At 36.1% G+C, this 18,833-nt stretch overlaps 1 long non-coding RNA gene across 1 annotated transcript; it reads right to left on the reverse strand.

The window, feature by feature from the left end:
* Positions 1–2,372: 2,372 nt before the first annotated feature.
* On the reverse strand, positions 2,373–5,412 carry LOC133867783 (uncharacterized). Its single transcript, XR_009900186.1, has 3 exons — positions 5,132–5,412; positions 3,351–3,396; positions 2,373–2,654 (listed from the first exon to the last, which is right to left on the reverse strand). It is a non-coding gene; the product is annotated as an uncharacterized LOC133867783 (long non-coding RNA).
* Positions 5,413–18,833: the final 13,421 nt, after the last annotated feature.

Genomic DNA, 18,833 nt, shown 5'->3' on the forward strand with positions numbered 1-18,833 from the left:
ATGTCAATTTTGTGCATTTTCTAAGTATTTTCTTAGTGTTTTCTTGCCATTTAACCAATTCTAATCCTTTATTTAATTTATTGTACATTCTAAACACTCAAGTAATGTCTCGGACATTACACCTAGGCTACCAAGCCCAATTGACTTTGGTTGATTTGCTCCTTGCATGTTGAATGGTGAAGAATGTATTCTTTGTGTTCTTGACTCAACCTCTAAATCTTCTCTATGATGACTGAATATGACCTTGAGTGTGGACTCATAACTTGAAGCTATGAATTGGTAAATAATACTTCACTATGACCCTCTATTTATAGAATTTGATTTACACTTATTGTAACGCCCTAGATTTTAAGATATAACGTCTTAAATAGAATTTAAGACTTGTGGCAATCAATCCATACTTTTAGTCGCTCGATCGACCACTTCTGCCAATTGATTGACTTATTACTCGGTCAATCGCTCGATCGACCTATCGATCGATAATTATTTATGTCACTCGATTGATATTATTCTGATAAATGAATATTTATCTACCACCTGTTCTTAGTTATTAAATAGACAGGTTGATTATTTAAGTGAGCTAATAAATAATATTATTGGCAATATTATTTATTATTGGCACAATATTATTTAGTATAATAATATTGTCAGTGATATAATATTATTGGGATAATAATATTTACAATGAAACGAACTAAACTCTAAATGAGCTTAAAATTTATTATCCTAATGAGTTAGATTAAAATAGTAAAAATTCGAGGTGATAAATATCTGTGGTAAAAAGGTAATTAGTAAGTTTTGAATAAATATCTTTAGATTAACCCATGTTAATCTAACTAGATAAAACTTAACATTGGATTAATTAGATATTTTACCTTTTAACTCTGATTAAATTAATGAAGATAGAATTTAACTGGAGTTAAGTAAAAATATCTTAAGGAATAGTAATTAATAGTAAACCAGTGGAGACTTGGGAGAGAAATGGGTTGCTGGAGGTGCAATTTTCGACTGTTCAGGATAGAAATCCGGCAACTTCTAGAGATGATTCCGATGGGATTTCTGGCGATTTCTTCGGTAGCTTTCTAAGAAAATCCTCTAGGTAATTTCTTGTAATTTGTTGGGTTTTCCGTTGAATGATTATTTGTTGGCTGATTATGTATGTATATTGATTGAGATAAATCTTATGATTTTGGTTGTTGTTGAACCCGTATGTGTGTTTGGGGCTTGTTCTTTATTCGGCCGAATGCCCCTATTTTGTGATTGTTGTTCTGTGATTGGGTATTCCCTTGTCCAGATGTGTATGTGTGTGTAGTGTCTATTCGGTTGTGGGTTGTAGTGCCCATTTGGTCTTGATGTTATGAGTGTTTTGGGTTGATGAGTCTTGGCTGATGGTTTGGGTTCTAAGATTTGGGTTATTCCCTGTTTTTGGTATGTTAGCCGTGTGTGGTGTTTGAGGGGTGTTTCTCTTTGGTTAGACTGATTGTGTATGTTGTTGTCCTTGTTATAAATATTGGCTGTGGGTCCTTGCTGATGTTGAACCCTCTCCTATCCATTTGGCCGTATCTCCATTGTTAATTTGAGATGGGTTCTGTGATATTGTTTTAGTTGTTTAAGCTGGTTACTGTAATGTTTGGGATTTTGGAGTATTCTTCCTTATTGATCAGCCGATCACTTGTGTGTGTGTGTGTGTTTTTGCTTTTAGATGAGTGTCGACAGAAGCTATGGGGAATTGGAATGTATTTTGTTAAATTCTTTCCTTGTTTTAGCCATATACTTTGTGTGTGTATTGATGAACTATACTTTAGAGATAATTGGTATTATCTGGAGTTGAGATTGGATATTAAAATATGTGATGATTTTAGGAAGTTTTATGATTAGTTTTTAATTATGGATTAAAAGGTTTCTTAAATGAGGTTTTCTTAATGAGTCAAGAGTCTATGCGAATTAAAATAAAGTGTATATAGATTAATAGATTGATTGGAAATAAATATAACAGGTACGTTTTATATTTAGAAAAGAAACTGATAATATATCATTTCGGATATATATGTGTTTATTGCAGATGATGAGAAGAGACTCAGGAAAAGGGTAGTATTTCTAAAATACTTGTAGCTTTCTATAATGTCATGATTATGGATTTATTTATTTGGTTGTGCATGTGATTTTACATATATTATATTTTAATTAAACTGCTTAATAACGAGCTGGTAGGCAGAGGGGGTTATAGTGTGACGACCCTTTTTTTTTTTTTTTTTTTCCAAAACATTTCCTAAACATTAATTCCTTAAAATATAAATGGATCTTCACAGTGGCACGACGATATGTCGCAAAGCCAACATATGGTACATATCCCATAATATGTACCTGGTAAATCAGAGTATAACATCTATCTACTATGTAGCAGAAGGCATAAACCTAATAGCAGAAATCACATCTTTTACATCTATCACAAATTGACAACAATAAGAGCCATTTAACATCTATTTGTTTAAGTCTTTCCTCAATATAAATATATAACAGAACCTATAAGACAATGGACAATCCGTGGTCCACCAATTACGATCGTTGCGGCGAGTTTCAGTCATAATATTCCAAGTACACTTCTACAACGTCATCAACTACAACCGGAGTACCTGCAGTCAATGGAACTTCATCTATACGGTTGCGGTGGTAGCCACATCCGTATAGGTGAAAGTATGAGTTCACCGCCTCAATAAGAAGTGCTGAGGCCTTAGTAGTATAAAACTCACTAAGTATATAATATACACAAACATAATTGCATGCAGAGTTCAACAGCGTTATTCACAAATCATTAAGTTCACATAACAACACATTATCGAGTACAAGTCACGCTGTTCATCACACACCTATATATTATCACGGTTTCTACTGACAATACTTCACGCATACCATAAACAATATTCTACACATCTCACAAGTGCTAGTGCTTCAATGCTAGGCTTACCGTCAACATCGCCCGTAAAGCTACGACCAGCAGGGCACACATCCAATTTCATCAACGTCCATTTATCATTACAATTCTCAATCCAAATATCTCACAAACTCATTCACATATATTTTGATGCATATCTTCAATATCAAATCATCAATATATATCATATTCACAACACAAAATCTTATGCATTCTTCAATGTCAATTCATCAACATATTTTGTTTTTCACAATATAATTCATAATTACATATACCAAATCATCATCATAGAGTTAACATAAAATTAAACTAAATATAGCAACTCATATATCTAAATTCCTAAGATCCCTCAGTGAGTATAATACTCACTTTGGCAGCATTGGACTCATGACTCGAATATCCCCCACATTCTAGTTACCTTGAACTCGCCGTTGGGGAACAATTGAAGTCTCCACCTTACGTGCCTGCAAACATATATGATATTAGACTAAGCTATTGAACCTATGCTCTATTACGTATAAACTACCCACGTGCTCATGCGTCGCATCATTCGTATCTAAAGCTAGCTAGGTACCCTTTGCTATTATTAGATTTACCATTGGTTCTTGGTTCCTATTGTATATTGTTTATTAACATAAAATATATTTACTCTTTTCATTAGTTTATATATTATTGTTGTATTACATTATTATTACTAACCCTTTTTATAGTTTGTCATTCGTTTAGTAAGTTAACAATATTTATACTTAAGCCATATACATGTATATGTCTACATATATACATATACATATACAACGCTTAAGCCTAATCCATTAGTACACATAAATATTATGTGTACATGGTTAGGTGAATTAATTACTAAATTGTCACCTAATGGATTCATGCTATATACTTATGTGTTTCTTATAGCTTACTGATTTATACTTATTAACTTAGGGTTATTTAAGTAATCTATAACTCTTCGACATTCTTATTACAATTGTTGTCCCCCTTTGATATTAATCTTAGACTTAAGTTTATAGCTTATTTTGTTTCTTATCCATTAGATACAATTACTAATGTATTCAACACTTTATTCATATTAGCTATCAACCATCTAGGTAATTTAGATTATGAAACCTTATCTTATTTAACCTACTAATTTAATAGCTTTTTTAAGCATCCAAATAAACCATAATAAAGAATCTAACTCAATTGAGTCAACGTTATCCTACATGTCCTCAAAATCCTTATTTGCATAACGAGATAAATCTCCTCTAATTGGAATTGCCTTATACCAAAAATTTCACAACAACTATCATCAACAATTGACAATTACATTCTCTAAATTCACATTAAAGTCTCAACCCAAAGTTTATCAATAAATCCAACTCATAGGGTTAATCTCTTAACTAAACAGCTTGAAATCAATTATAACCTTCATCAATAAATTATAACCCACGTACAACATTCCAAAATCATATACCAAAATCATCCACCAACTATAACCAAGCAACATACCTCAAAAGTACATCCTTAGAATTAAATCACAACCAATACAAGTAAATCCTCCACAACAAATATTACCTATCCCGATATCTCTAACATAGACAAATCAAACCTTAAGGAACACATCAAACTTACAAATCCATAACCCATATTAGAATCATAAAAACACATATATAACATCACTAAGACTGAAACCCCAAGAGAACATTACCATTCGGCCAACACCTCAAAATTCCCTTGAAATCCTATATTTTCATCTAAAGCAAAGCCCACAATTTCCAACATCAAAGCTGCCAAGATTTTTCCTAACCAAACCACAAGGAAAAACCAACTAACCCCATTTACAATCATCGGCCACTACCAACTAGAGCCATAAAAATCAACATAAAAATGCAATCACTAACCACAACCATTACAAACCATTCAAAACTCAACTTCACCACATAAACTCCATTCAAGGGCCATGGAAATTCCAGAAATTACTAACTATATTAACCCATAAAATTACACCTCAATTGGTATCCACAAAATAGATGAACTAAATCAAGCTTCAAAACCCACGAAATCCATACTCATTTCGTGTAGAGACCAAAACAATAAAGAACCCTTAAATTTTCACCCAAAGTGAACCCTAAATTCAAACCCATACAATTTTCTAGTTCTAAGATCACTGGGTATGGTGAAATTACAAGGAAAAGCTAGAAATTTTACCTCACACACACCCCATGGCCGGACAGCATCTCACCCTCCATTTCTGCCTGAATCTTTCCATCTTGGTATCTCAATGAGTGCGTGTGATAGAGGAGACGAAGAGAAAGGAGATGAGGGAAAGGATAGGTGGGGTGCGTGAGTGAGATTTGAGGGAGAAAGAAGTGCAGAAATCAAGAAAGAATAAGGAATGGGGGTGTGGGCTGCTTGCTACGTGAAATGAGGGGAGGGGGAGGCGTGAGATGATAAAAGATAAGGGGGAAGGAAGATTACGAAAAAATGCCCTTTGCCCTAATGTTTACTTTTTATTTTATTTGCTTTTCTATTTATTAAAACTAAGGAATAAAGTATCCTAAGAGTGATTTATAGCCACACATGTGGCAATGGATAAGGTTTCCTTTATTTTTTTAAAGCCCTCAACTATTATTAACTATAGTAGGACCCCATCTTATTTTAGTTCTGTCTTTTGTTAATTAGTATTTGGCCTTACATTTATTCAAATTACACTTTACTAAAATGATTAATGATTTATTTCACTAGGACATATTTTTATTTTTATTATTATATTTCTATTATTTTACCTTTGGCTTATTTTAATTCAATAATATGAGTATCACTTAAAATCTAATATCGATCAATCCTATTTTATAAATATGATTTATTAATTGCTAAACTTCTTGTTTAATTTCTTGATCTTTACGTATAGGCCAGTGGTGGGACCATCAGATCCATGTTGAACCTAATAAATAACCTGACACTGGGACCTTTGGCTTCCAATAACAAACAACTAAACGTTAAGTGAGGGGACGGTAATCCCTGGTGAACTCGCTAACGCCGGACCTATGGATTCACGAACGAGTGGAGTGTAAGAAAGATGATAATAATTAAGACACTGCATTAAAATTGTCACATGCTTTATTATTATGTTTATATTCTCTTCATGCCCGGAACATGAATTGCATATACATATAATCATAGAGTTGTATATTCATTGTGTTGCATATTATAAATAAGTGCATATTCATTATGTTATTGAAAGCAGTAGACTGACCCATATATTTATGTATAGGCGGTAGTCCATTATACAAGTAGAAAAGGTTATTAAATTAAAGGATTGGATTTTGTTAGCATTGAAGAGTTAAAGCTGATATTAATGTAGTTGATGATTTTCTTGTAATGTTTGTATTCCTTTGAAAATTAGTATACTTAGAGGAATACTTGTATTTGATAGATTTTTCATGTATGTTTTTAGTGTCATCAGCAACATTTATTTCAATGTATAGTTGAATGATTTCAAAATGAATGTCTATAAGAATTTCAGTCAGCTCAATGTGTTTTGATTCCTAAGTTGTAAAAGAAAAATTATATTCCGCTGCCAATCTATACTCTGATGACGCCAATGTGATGTCATAACGATACGTGAGAATTCGAAATTTTCACTTACACCATTTTGTAAAAAACGGGTCGTTACACTTACGATAGGGTTAGAAGATAAGATATAGCCGTAGCATAGATAGGATTGGAGTCATAGGAGGAATGAAATTCCTCTTCCTTCCTAGCAAGGTGCACGGACAAGTACACTCCCACTTGGTCATGCACCACATGTCTGTCCCATCCATCTAGGACTAGGATTTTAATTATAGCTCAATTGCTACTAATTTTTCAGCATGGACTTGGGTTTTATCCTTTAGGCCTAATGCTCCTTAATCTCTTCTTAAGCCTTTTAGAATTAATTCTAAGAGCCTATACTTAAACACATAGGAAACTAATTCCTTAAGCCCGTAGCTATTTAATTGCTTAAGCCCATAGGAAATTAATTCCTAAGCCCAATCATCTCTAAGTAATGAGCCACTTAGGAATCATATTCCATTGGTCCATATTTTATCAAATAAAACAATCCAACATAAATAAATACATAACCAATGATTATAGCATATGGTCAATGACAAATAAAAATGACTTCTAATTTAACCGTGTGCGTGTGCAACGTGTAACAAAATAATGTAAATGCGGAATTTAAATAACACAATTATTCTGTTAACGAAGTGGAAACTCAGTTAAGAAAAAAATCACTCTGAGGCAACCAAACCCAGAAAATCCACTATCAGAAGACAAAGCTAGTACATAGACAGTAACACTCACATACCTGATGCAGCTATCGTATCTAGCGCTCTGACATGTAACTCAACGTGAACGCCTCCCAACCAAGTCTCCTACTTGAAGGGGTCTTCTATGGATTCATTTACCTTATGGCTCCTCTCTAAGATAGACTTCAATTGACAAGCACATCAACAACACAACGGCAACGACTTGAGAGCAAACGGATCAGCACATCAATAACTCCTAAAATGTACTCTCTAAGTTCTAAAGAATTCAATATCGAATTTTGTAAATAATACATGCCTAGGGGCCTCTATTTTTAGGCTACAGAAGACCTAAATCGACTCTGATTCGGTTTTCTCTAGGCTGTGTCCGGACGCAAGCTGAGGTCATCTAGATGGTTAGTTGTGCAGTTGGCTTTCCAAAAAGCACTAATTTTCTTTCCTGAATAAGGTCGCGTCCAAACGGTGATGCCTTAGCGTCTGGACGATTGCACTTCAGCTACACGCAATTTTCATAAAAATGACTGGTGTCCGAACGGTGTTGTCCTGACGTCCGGATGGTTGCAATTCTTCTCCACGTCTTGCCTTATCAAGGATAGCGTCCAGACGATGTAGACATGTCATCCGGATGGTTGCAGCTGTCTTCCCATATATGTGTTTGCAGAGGAAATCCTTTTACTTGTTGAACACTGAATGGCGTCCGGATGGTATTGCCACGTCATCCGAACGGATGCACTTGAACGTTGGATTCTTCTGGAACTCTAAAGAGCGTCCGGATGCGTTGCTGCGATGTCCAGACGGATGCAAGCTTGAACAGTTCGAATCTTCAAGACACTGATGGGCGTCCAAATGCAAGTATGGGCCGTCCAGACGGAAGCTTGTGATCCAATTTCTCTGACTTGGAATCTGCACAGAATCTTCTTTGAACTTCTTGAAGCACATTTCTGAAATGAAGACTCTAAAATAAATGGTATCATTGAATATGTAGCAACATTACATACAAGTGATTTTGTCATACGGAATGCAGCCAATCACAAACTAACAAACTCCCCCTTTGACTATTTTGGGACAAAAATCACTTGACCGGTTAAAAATACAATTCAGGTCCAAAACAAAAAATACTCCCCATTTTTGTCTCAAAATGACAAAGGGTAAACAAAGTATTAGAAAAACCACAAATACTGCCCCTTAAAGTCTCAATTGGACAAGGGTAAACAAAGTATAAATAAAATCCGGAGTTTAAAAAGTATTACAATAATCCAATAAAAACAATTGTCTCAAAATAAATCAAAAACATCAAAACAAAACATAAAATCAATCATCAACAGGATGATGATGCTTGAGGCACTCCTGGATATCAAGCTGGCACTAGTCCACTCGAGTGCTGATAGAGCGGACCTCTCACTGAATGGAGCTGATATCTCCCTGCATCGTATTAAAAGCAGCCAATAGCTGAACAAATCTTGCATCATACTGAGGAGGAGGAGCAGTCTAACATGATAAGGCTCATGTAGGTATCTCAACCTGGACTAGAGGAGGCTGAGGCGCTTCATCGTGACCTTCGAACCACAGCTGGGCATTAGACTTCAAGAGAGTCTAATAGCCAAGAGGGTCCTGAATCTGCATCACCAGTTCAACGAAGACATCTATCCCAGATTGAACAATGAGCTTCTTGATCAAGTGTAACACCCCGCCTTTTACAAAAAGGCATAAGTGAATTTTTTTTTTTTTTTTTTTCACGTGACATTATATATATATCCAACAGACTTGGAATTAAATAACACGTCAGATCTTCTAACTGAAATACCTTAAAATATATATATAGTGCAAATGAGTAATTATACATAAGATAGTACTTGTGCCACGCAAGACACATATAATTTACAAGCCAAAATAACTAGAGTATAATTATTACACACCAACAGAAATATATACATTGTTTTAAAATATTAGCATAAAGAACTACAACATAGTAGTTCACAAAATGGAGACAGCCTTGCCTCAAATACTAATATCAGGATCCATCTAAGGGTCTGGATAATCCTGATACTCCTCATCTTCATAACATGTATTAATCATTAATACAGAGAGAACAACAATACAAAATACCTAAGTGAGTCCGTTGTTTCCCATAATATAATGAATGCTGATTTGTTTATGAAATGCAACACAATGCATATGACTTTATAATTCACATGTATATGCAATATATAATCCATGTCGCGAATCATAGACATAAATTGAATATATACACAATTATAAAGTAATAATATGATAGTTTTATATGCAACGTCTTAATTATTTCTCTTTTGCATTACTTTCATAATGGAACCAACGGTTTAGATTAGCGTGTTGTGGAAGCCAACGGTCCCCCTCACTTAAAGCTTATTTGTTTGTTACTGGAATCCAAAGGTCCCAACAGACTAAGAGCCAAAGGTCTTAGCCCGTTTATTTATGAAGTGTCACAGAAGCCAAAGGTTTCACTGACAGCCATTACTCCCCCGCTGCATACCAGCTTTGTTATTAAACAGTTTAGTTAAAATAGAAAATATGTAAAATCACATATGCAAACAAATAAATAAATAAGTGTTCATAATATTAAGGAAAAATTCACCAGCATTACCCTCAGTAAGTATAGAGATACTTACTGTTTCCCAAAGGTTATCCCCAAAAACTGCATAATTATAACCATGCATTAATTAGTAAATAATACTAAGCGTAACTATTTATTTCTTTATTTCATAAAGAAATCATTATTTATCCGAACTTCTCAACGGCTATATTAAATATAATAGTTTTAACATCATCTTATATTTTATAAAATAATCTCATTTATAAGAATAGATGGTATATCGGTATAAAATATTTTGTTCTTTTAATTTAGAAAGAATAACGACATTAATATATTAAATGCCTGTTATTATTTTAAAACATTTGGGTAGCATAACGGCACTACCAAAAATATTTTATTTTCAACTAAATATACTTTCACTTAAAAATACTTATATATATATATATATATATATATATATATATATATATATATATATATATATATATATATATATATATATATATATATAACCTTCTTTTTTAAAATAACACTCCTATCTATCACACATTCCAATCACTACACAGCACACACGTTCACCGCTTTGATCAATACACACATTTTTACCAAAATCACACACAACACACCCTTATATTTTTATCAAAACACTTACTATTCTCACGGTTCACACACACACACACACAGATATATATATATATATATATATATATATATATACAAACGCACACATTTCTTACCAAAAACACACACACATTTCACACGCTCACTCTCTTTATCCAACTAAACACACACACATAGCTTCACTTTTTATTACACCTTCACTCACCATTAGAAACACACAAATGCAGAAAAAAAAAAACACAGCACATATACACACTTCATTCGTTATCAAAACACAACCACAGTTTCTATTAAGATAGACTTCACAATTAATCAAATCACACACTAGCAAAAGCTAGAGAGCTAGCAGATCTTCAATATCTCCCTAAACACCCTCTCTAAGCTATAAGGAATTCACTACCGAATTCTGTACCTAATGCATGCCTAGAGCTTCTTATTTATAGGCTTTACAAGCCCTAATTCCTCAAAATTGGAGTCGCTGGCATGCGCATCCGGACGGTAGACTTGGGCGTCTGGACCGTTAACTGTTTCCGTGTCTGAAAAGCAATTCTGAAAAACTTCTTGAATTTTGGCGGGCCGTCCGGACGCTACTATCTTTCCGTCAGGACGGTGGGCTGTCCAGACGTTTCTATTGGCCGTCCATACCATCAAGTTGCATCATTTTTTTGTTAGCTTTCCAATGACGCCAATTTTGTCCCAATCCGATATTTGAGTAGAAAGTTATGATCAAAATACCGGAGGATGTCTAGACGGTGTTGCCCTAGCGTCCGGATGATTGCACTTCTGCTGCACGCAATTTCCATAATAAGGTCTGTGCGTCCGAACCATGGAGTTTGACGTCCAGATGGTTGAACTTCTTCTGCATGACTTGCCTTATTAAGGATAGCGTCCGGACCGGAATACCACATCGTCCGGACGATTGCAGATGTCTTCCCATATCTCTGTCTGAGACAGAAACCCTATTACTAGTCGAACACTGAATGGCGTCTGGACGGTATTGTCACCTCGTCCAGACGAATGCACTTGAATGCTGGATTCTTCTCGAACTCTGAATAGCGGCCGGACGATTTGCTATTACGTCCGGACGGATGCATGCTGGAACAGTTCAAGGTTTCTAGACACTGATGGGCGTCCAGATGGAAAGTTCTCGTCGTCTGGACGGATGATGCTTTGACAGATGAGTGTCCGGACGGATGCAAGGGAACTGAACTGACTAATTTGAATTCTGCACAGAGTCTTCTTGACGCTCATAACTGAAGTGTAGACTCTGAATAAAACAGCATCCCTGTGAAAGCAGCAACATTACATAGAAGTGATTTTGTCCAACAGAATGCAGCCAACACAAAAACTAACAAACTTCTCATTTAGTCATAATAACCAACAATCCATAAAAAGCCAACATAACCAAAAATACATTTTCTAGCACTCCTCCTTCATAGCAAATGAAATACCCAAGCTTTGCACATACTCATTTGGCTAGCCCATCGCGGAAACCTCAAAAATTTCCATACATAAATATTCTAACTTCGGACCCAATTAGAAATCCCACAAATCGACATGTTTTCAAGTTATAAATCTAATTGGCATAACAAAATTTACAAAGAAAAACTTTAACCTTACCCTTCTAGTTTCCATAGATTAAATCCCTTAATAAACCACTCAAAACCAACCATAATCTTCACAAAACCGAAACCCATTCCAAAACAACAATACCCATCAAATGGTTTAATCAAAACAAACCCAATTCCATTTTAAATCCTAAATTCAAATATCAATCCAACAATATAGTCAAAGCCCCAAATCACAACCTAAATTCAGATTCAACAACATGCACCTTCAAAGTTACTCCAAATCAAAATTTCAATAAATAAAATCAAACTTCACCCTCCCTACACGGCCATAACAAGAGGCTAACTAAGCTCTACAAAATCCTAACATCAATCACCAACACTCCAAGAGGGCAGAAATTCCATGCAAATATTAAACGGCCATAACCAACAAGAGCTACCTAAAATCAACATCAAGATGCTAATCAACCAACCACAACAAAAAAATTAACCCAAAGGCTTTAAGAGAACAATAATTCAACACCAATATCAACTTTCATCGAACCAACAACCCAATGAACATAAATTATCTAAAAACTAAAATACCCATAAAATTAATTTACATGGCCAACCCGCAAGAAAAACCCAATCAGAAACAACCAAAATCAACCATTCGGTATTACCAAAAACTCTCAACAAAACCAAACCCAAAAGCTAGAGAAATAGAATTTACCTTGCTGATTTTCTTTGGACATGAACGAGATAACAAATCTACGAGTTGGTTTTGCCGGAACCGGGCCGGGGAACACTGCTTAGCCGCTACACATAGCACAACGCCGGTGACCGGACCACCACACCACGCTACATCTCTCTCTCTCTCTGTCTCAGCATCATCTCTCTCTCAATCTCACTCGATCTTGGTCTCTCTCACGAACTCTCTGTGTGATAGAAAAGACGAAAGGAGATGAGGGAGAGAAGATGGGTGTGCTGCGTGCGTGAGAGAAGAGAGGAAGAAAAAGGAAGAAGAGAGGAGGGCGTGCGTGAGAAACATGGGAGAAGGGGAAAAAGAAAAGAAAAGGAAGAAGAAGAAGAGAGAGGCGTCGGGTAGGGAGAAAAGAAAGAAGCGTGTAGGGAAAGAGGGAAAATGAGTGGTGGGGAGAGAAGCCGTGCGGTCCAACAAGGAAGAAAATAGGGAAAGTGATAAGGTGGGACACATGGCATGCACAGAGTGGTTAGGAGAAGATAGGGTAATCTTCTCTTAGCCATTCACAAAATGACACGTGGCAAGGGGAGATTTCCTTTTTATTTAAAACCTACACTTTAGAAAATTACACAAGAACCCCCACTTTTATTAATTTTATCATTTAACAATTTACATTTAGCCCCCCATTTAATCTAACTATATTTTTACCAATACAACTAATTATTTATTCACTAGGATTCATCATTATTATTATTTATTTTAACTCCGTTATTTTATCTTAGACTCACCATATTTACATACTATAAATATTATCACAAAAAATATAATTATTGGTCCCCACTATTTAATAAATACACTTTAATAATTACTAAATTTTTCATTTATTTTCTTAGTCTTTACACCTAATCTCTATAAATAGGCCTCTAAACATTGGAGAAAGACACACTGCTACCTAGAGCAAATTCAAAGAAAAACTTCTTGAATGCTTGAAGAGTTGAAGAGAATTAATCATGGCAGGAGGCCATTGCAGCAGCGTCATGAGCGGCTAAAAACCTTTGTAGGGTATTGATATAGCCCTATCCAAGCACAATGGTTTAATTATATTTTAATTTAGAGAATTTTAGTTTATGCATGTTGGTTGTATAATTATGAGAATTGCTATTAATCTTTTAATGCAATTGTTCTTCAAGTTCATAATCAATATTGGTAGAATTCTTCTCTTGTCTTAGAAAGCTTTTTACCTTTATTGAAGTCAAATCATTCTTATTTTCTGTGATTATAAGAATGATGATTATACAACAGGTTTAGTTGATATATGGTCAAGAGGATTAGATAGGCCATGCCTAAAGAAGACGGATCGTACTATACCCTAGGCTAGTGTAATTTAGGTAGACGATCCATGTCAACCAAAGATGGGTAATATTATTCCATTGATTATGTGTATACTATTAAAGACGTAGCTAATCCATACCTAAGGAAGACGGGTCGTACCGCATCTTAGTAGTTAGGTGGACGGTTCGTGCCAACTGAAGATAGATGGCCTTTGCGAAACTTTCACTGACGCCTTTTTGTGAAGGACATAATCAGTGAAGATGTTCCGGTCACTCAGAAGCTCCCCACCATTAGGCAACCTCTCATATGCCGTCACTGCAGCCTAAGCTGGCATGTCCGACCCTAGTTTTCCCTCCTCAAGGCTCAAAGATCAAAGGTCAAGAACGAGGTGCCCAGACATGCAAATTTTGACACAAGACCTCTGGCCTAGTAGAAAGCTCCAAGGCATCGGGTCCCCCAGTATCATGCTCCATGGCATCAAGTTCCAATGCATCAGGCAGATATTTGTTCCTACCAATCAGAATGGCAAACCCAAGGCTAACAAATCAAGGCACTTCATAAAGAAGCCGCAAAAGATTAAGGATGATCAATTATATAGGGAGTTGCCTATTTAGATGCAGAGCATGATACAGTAGATGGATCATCAGATAAAGTCTTGTCAACAACCACCAAAAGGAAGGTAGGCATGGGTCAGAAAGGAGGCAGACATTTACCCCTTGAGGGGGAATGGACTCACCTAGTTGGTGCGAGTACACATGCCATGGATTTGGTTCCTAATCCTATAGCATCAGGTTCCACTGCGTTGCATGATTTTCTACTTGTTATATCTTTGGTTGCTTTGCAATTTAGGAACCACTGTTATTTGCCCCCCATTTCTCTTGTTGCTCTTAAGGGAACTTTGCAGGTACTATTTGGGGAAGACAAAAAAAGTATGTCGGACGACTGTTTTTCTGTATTGGTAATTTTGATCCTTCACAGGTTTGATCTTGCCTTACATGCTAGTCTTATGGTTGTTTACCTTTATAGCATGTTTTTATTGTTTATCATAAAATAAAAAAAAAAAAAAAAAATTGGGGAGAAGTTGCAGGAAATTTTATTTGTTCTTTTCTTGGTATGTCAGATATTGCATGTATTTTTACCTAATATCTCAATTCATTGCGCATTAATTTACTATGCTTATTGAAAAAAAATAATGACTTCTAAATTACCAAGTATGTGTTCGTGTACAACAAAATATCTTAAATACGGAAAATAAAAGAGACAAGATATTTGTTGACGAAGTGGAAACTCTGTGAAGAGAAAAACCACTCCGGGGCAGCCAAACCCAAGATATCCATTATACCGAAGACAAAGCTAGTTACAAGACACTCGTACTCATATACCCCTGATGCAGTAGTCATACCTTTAACTCTGACACGAAGCCCATCGTGAATGCTTCCCAACCAAGTCTCCTACTTGAAGGGGTCTTCAATGGAATCCTTTACCTTACGGTCGACCTCTAAGATAGACTTCAAATGAAACAAAGAGCACACACCAGCAACGGCTAGAGAGCTAGCGGATCTTCAATTCTCCCTAAACACCCTCTCTAAGCATTATGGAATTCTAAAGCCAACTATTTATAGGCTTAAAGAAAACCTAATTCTGCTCAAAATCGGACTCTAGCGAGTTGGTGTCCGGATGAAAGTTAGCCTCGTTCAGACGGTCTTCTGCGACCACCTTTCCATAATAGCGCGATTCTTCCCATAATAGGACCACGTCCGGACGATCTTCACTGTCACTTCTTTCCGCGTCCATAAAGGAAACCCAGAATATTCAAGAACGCTGGGTAGTGTCTAGACGTGTTGACACTTCGTCCAGATGCCTTGCAGAAACTTCCCAAACAATGTCAACTGAAATCCAACTCCGTGTAGAACTTAGACTAGCTTGACCTAGCATCCAGATGGTGTTGCTCTGACGTCCGAACGTCTTCAACGCTGAAGCTTCTAGACACTACGGGGCGTCTGAACGCCTTCAAATGCCCGTCCGGACGGTTGCATAGGAACCAAATGTTCTAACTTGGAAATTGCATGGAGTCTTCATGGACATCTTCTAGAAACTTGTGACCAACACATGGCATGAAATGAGACACTGTCCATATTACATGAAGACTCTGAATAGAACTGAAAAACCTGTTTAAAAAGAAACCGTTACATAAAGTGTTTTTGTCAACCAGAATGTTGCCAATATGAAATACTAACAAACTCCCCATTTGGCCATTTTGGGACGAAAAACACTAGACCGGTTTGGAAATACAATCCTAGTCCAAAAATAAAAAAAATACTCGCATTTTTGTCTCAAATGGACAAAGGGTAAATAGAGTATTCAAAGAAAAACCATAACCAAACATTTCCAAAGAAACAAACAAAGGAAGATAACAAGGTTAGGTCTTCAACAAGAATTCAGCACACACATGTATCTAAACTTGAGAAAACAGTCAGATAGCTTGTCAAAAATACGAAAACATATAAAGAAAAGTTAAGTAATCAATGAGCATAAATTTCCCTGCAGATAGAAATTTTTCAATAGTCAACTTAACTCATGCAATGCGTATGTGTGTGTAAAGACTTTCTCAATAAGGTATGATCTTCACTGATATGATTTAAAGCAACTGAATTTTCAAAATAAGAGAGAAATTCATAGTCAGATAAGTTAAAAGTCAAACCTTATTTTACTAGGGCCTAGTCACCCTCATTTGATACTCTCCTCCTAAGAAGCAGCACTATAATTCTTTTTACTTGCACCATGAAGGAGAAGATTAATAGTTGAGTCAGGACAAAAGTGGTGAATTTATTCATATAACAATAAGCTCAGAAGTATAACTGCATGTATCTTTTTGGTGCTGCAACCTAGAGAGAAAGCTAGAATTTCTGGGGTCTAGGTTCAACTAGCAAGTTGGTCAATTTGACCATTTTAGCAACAAAAAAAACCTCTTAGAAGCAGAAAATCAGAGATAAAAAAAAATGTACCTTAGGGGAGCCTTGGATAGTGCACATTTTCATTGCATGAGGAAAGCAACTATCTAATACAGATGCAGCAAGAAAACTTAGCACAAATCAGACTTAGAATCTCAATAATATGTAGGCATATTCTATCAAAGCACAAATAACTAAGATAGCAGATAAAGATTGAAAAACAAATAATGACTTATAAATTACCAAATGTGTGTTCGTGTGCAAGAAAATATCTGAAATGTGAAAAATAAAAGAGACAAAATATTTGTTAACGAAGTGGAAACTCTGTGAAGAGAAAACCACTCCGAGGCAGCAAAACCCATGAAATCCACTGTACAAAGACAAAGCAAGTTACAAAGCACTCGTACTCACAAAACTCATTGCAGTAGTCATACCTTTAACTATAACACAAAGCCCATCGTGAACGCTTCCCTACCAAGTCTCCTACTTGAAGAGGTCTTTGATGGACTCATTTACCTTAGGTCCGACCCCTAAGATAGACTTCACACGAACAAAGAGCACACATCGGCAACGGCTTGAGAGCTAGCGGATCTTCAAATCTCCCTAAACACCCTCTCTAAGCACTATGAAATTATATACTGAATTCTTACAAATAACAAGCCTAGAGCCCTCTTTATATAGGCTTCAGAAAACCTAATTCTAGACAAATTCGGACTCTGGCTGTAGAGCGTTCGGATCGAAGATAGTCTCGTCCAGACGGTCTTCTACGACTGCCTTTCCAGAATAGCACAATTCTTCCCATAATAGGTCCACGTCCGGACTGCTTGGCCTAGCATCCGAACGGTCTTCGATGTAACTCATTTCCACGCTTGTAAAGAAAACTCGAAATATTCTAGAATGCTAGGCAGCATCCGGACAAGTTGCCATGTCATCTGGACGTCTTGCAGAAACTTCCCAAATAAGTTTTGACTGAAATCCAACTCCGAGTAGAAATTGGAGAAGCTTGACCTAGCGCCCTGACGTCCGGACGCCTTCGACGTTGAAGCTTCTAAACACTGTAGGGCGTCCGGACGCCTTCAAAGTCCCGTCCGGATGATTGCACAGGAATCGGCTAGCTGACTTGGAATTTTGCATGGAATCTTCATGAACATTTTCTAGAAACTTGTGACAAGACACAAAGGCTTGAAATAAACACTATCCATAAAACTTGAAGATTCTGAATAAGACCGATAATCATGTTTAAAAAGCAACCATTACATAAAGTGTTTTTGTCATCCAGAATGTAGCCAATATAAAATACTAACAAACTTTCCCTTTGGCCATACTGGGACAAAAAACACTTGACCGGTTTGGAAATACATCCCGATCCAAAAAAAAAAACTCCCTCTTTTTGTCACAAAATGACAAAGGGTAAACAGAGTATAAGAGAAAAGCCATCGGAATTTTAAAATAAATACAAAAAGTCTCTCAAAAAGTAAATTGTTCTCAAAACAACAATAAAAAATAATAAACTCTTGATCCTCATCATCATCAAGCTTGGGGTGATGATACTGCAGGCACTCCCGTATGTCGATTTGACACTTCTCGACACACTCTCCTATTAGATTGACTTCCCGCTGAAGAGCTCCCATAGAAGAGATAAGCTGAGCAAAAGCAGCTTCAATGTCGAAGGAAAAAGGCACGGCCTATGATGATGATGCAGCTACAGAGGAGTCAACTGGAACTAGTGGAGGTTGAGGAACATCACCATGACCCTCATGCCACAACTAAGCATTGGACTTCATGAGAGTCTGTATGCCAAGAGGATCTGGTATCCTTGATCTGAGTTCTGAATCAGAAATATCTATCACACACTGAGGACAAATTTGAGTGATCAA

The sequence above is a fragment of the Alnus glutinosa genome, chromosome 5, assembly GCF_958979055.1.
Source record: "Alnus glutinosa chromosome 5, dhAlnGlut1.1, whole genome shotgun sequence".
NCBI lineage: Eukaryota > Viridiplantae > Streptophyta > Magnoliopsida > Fagales > Betulaceae > Alnus > Alnus glutinosa.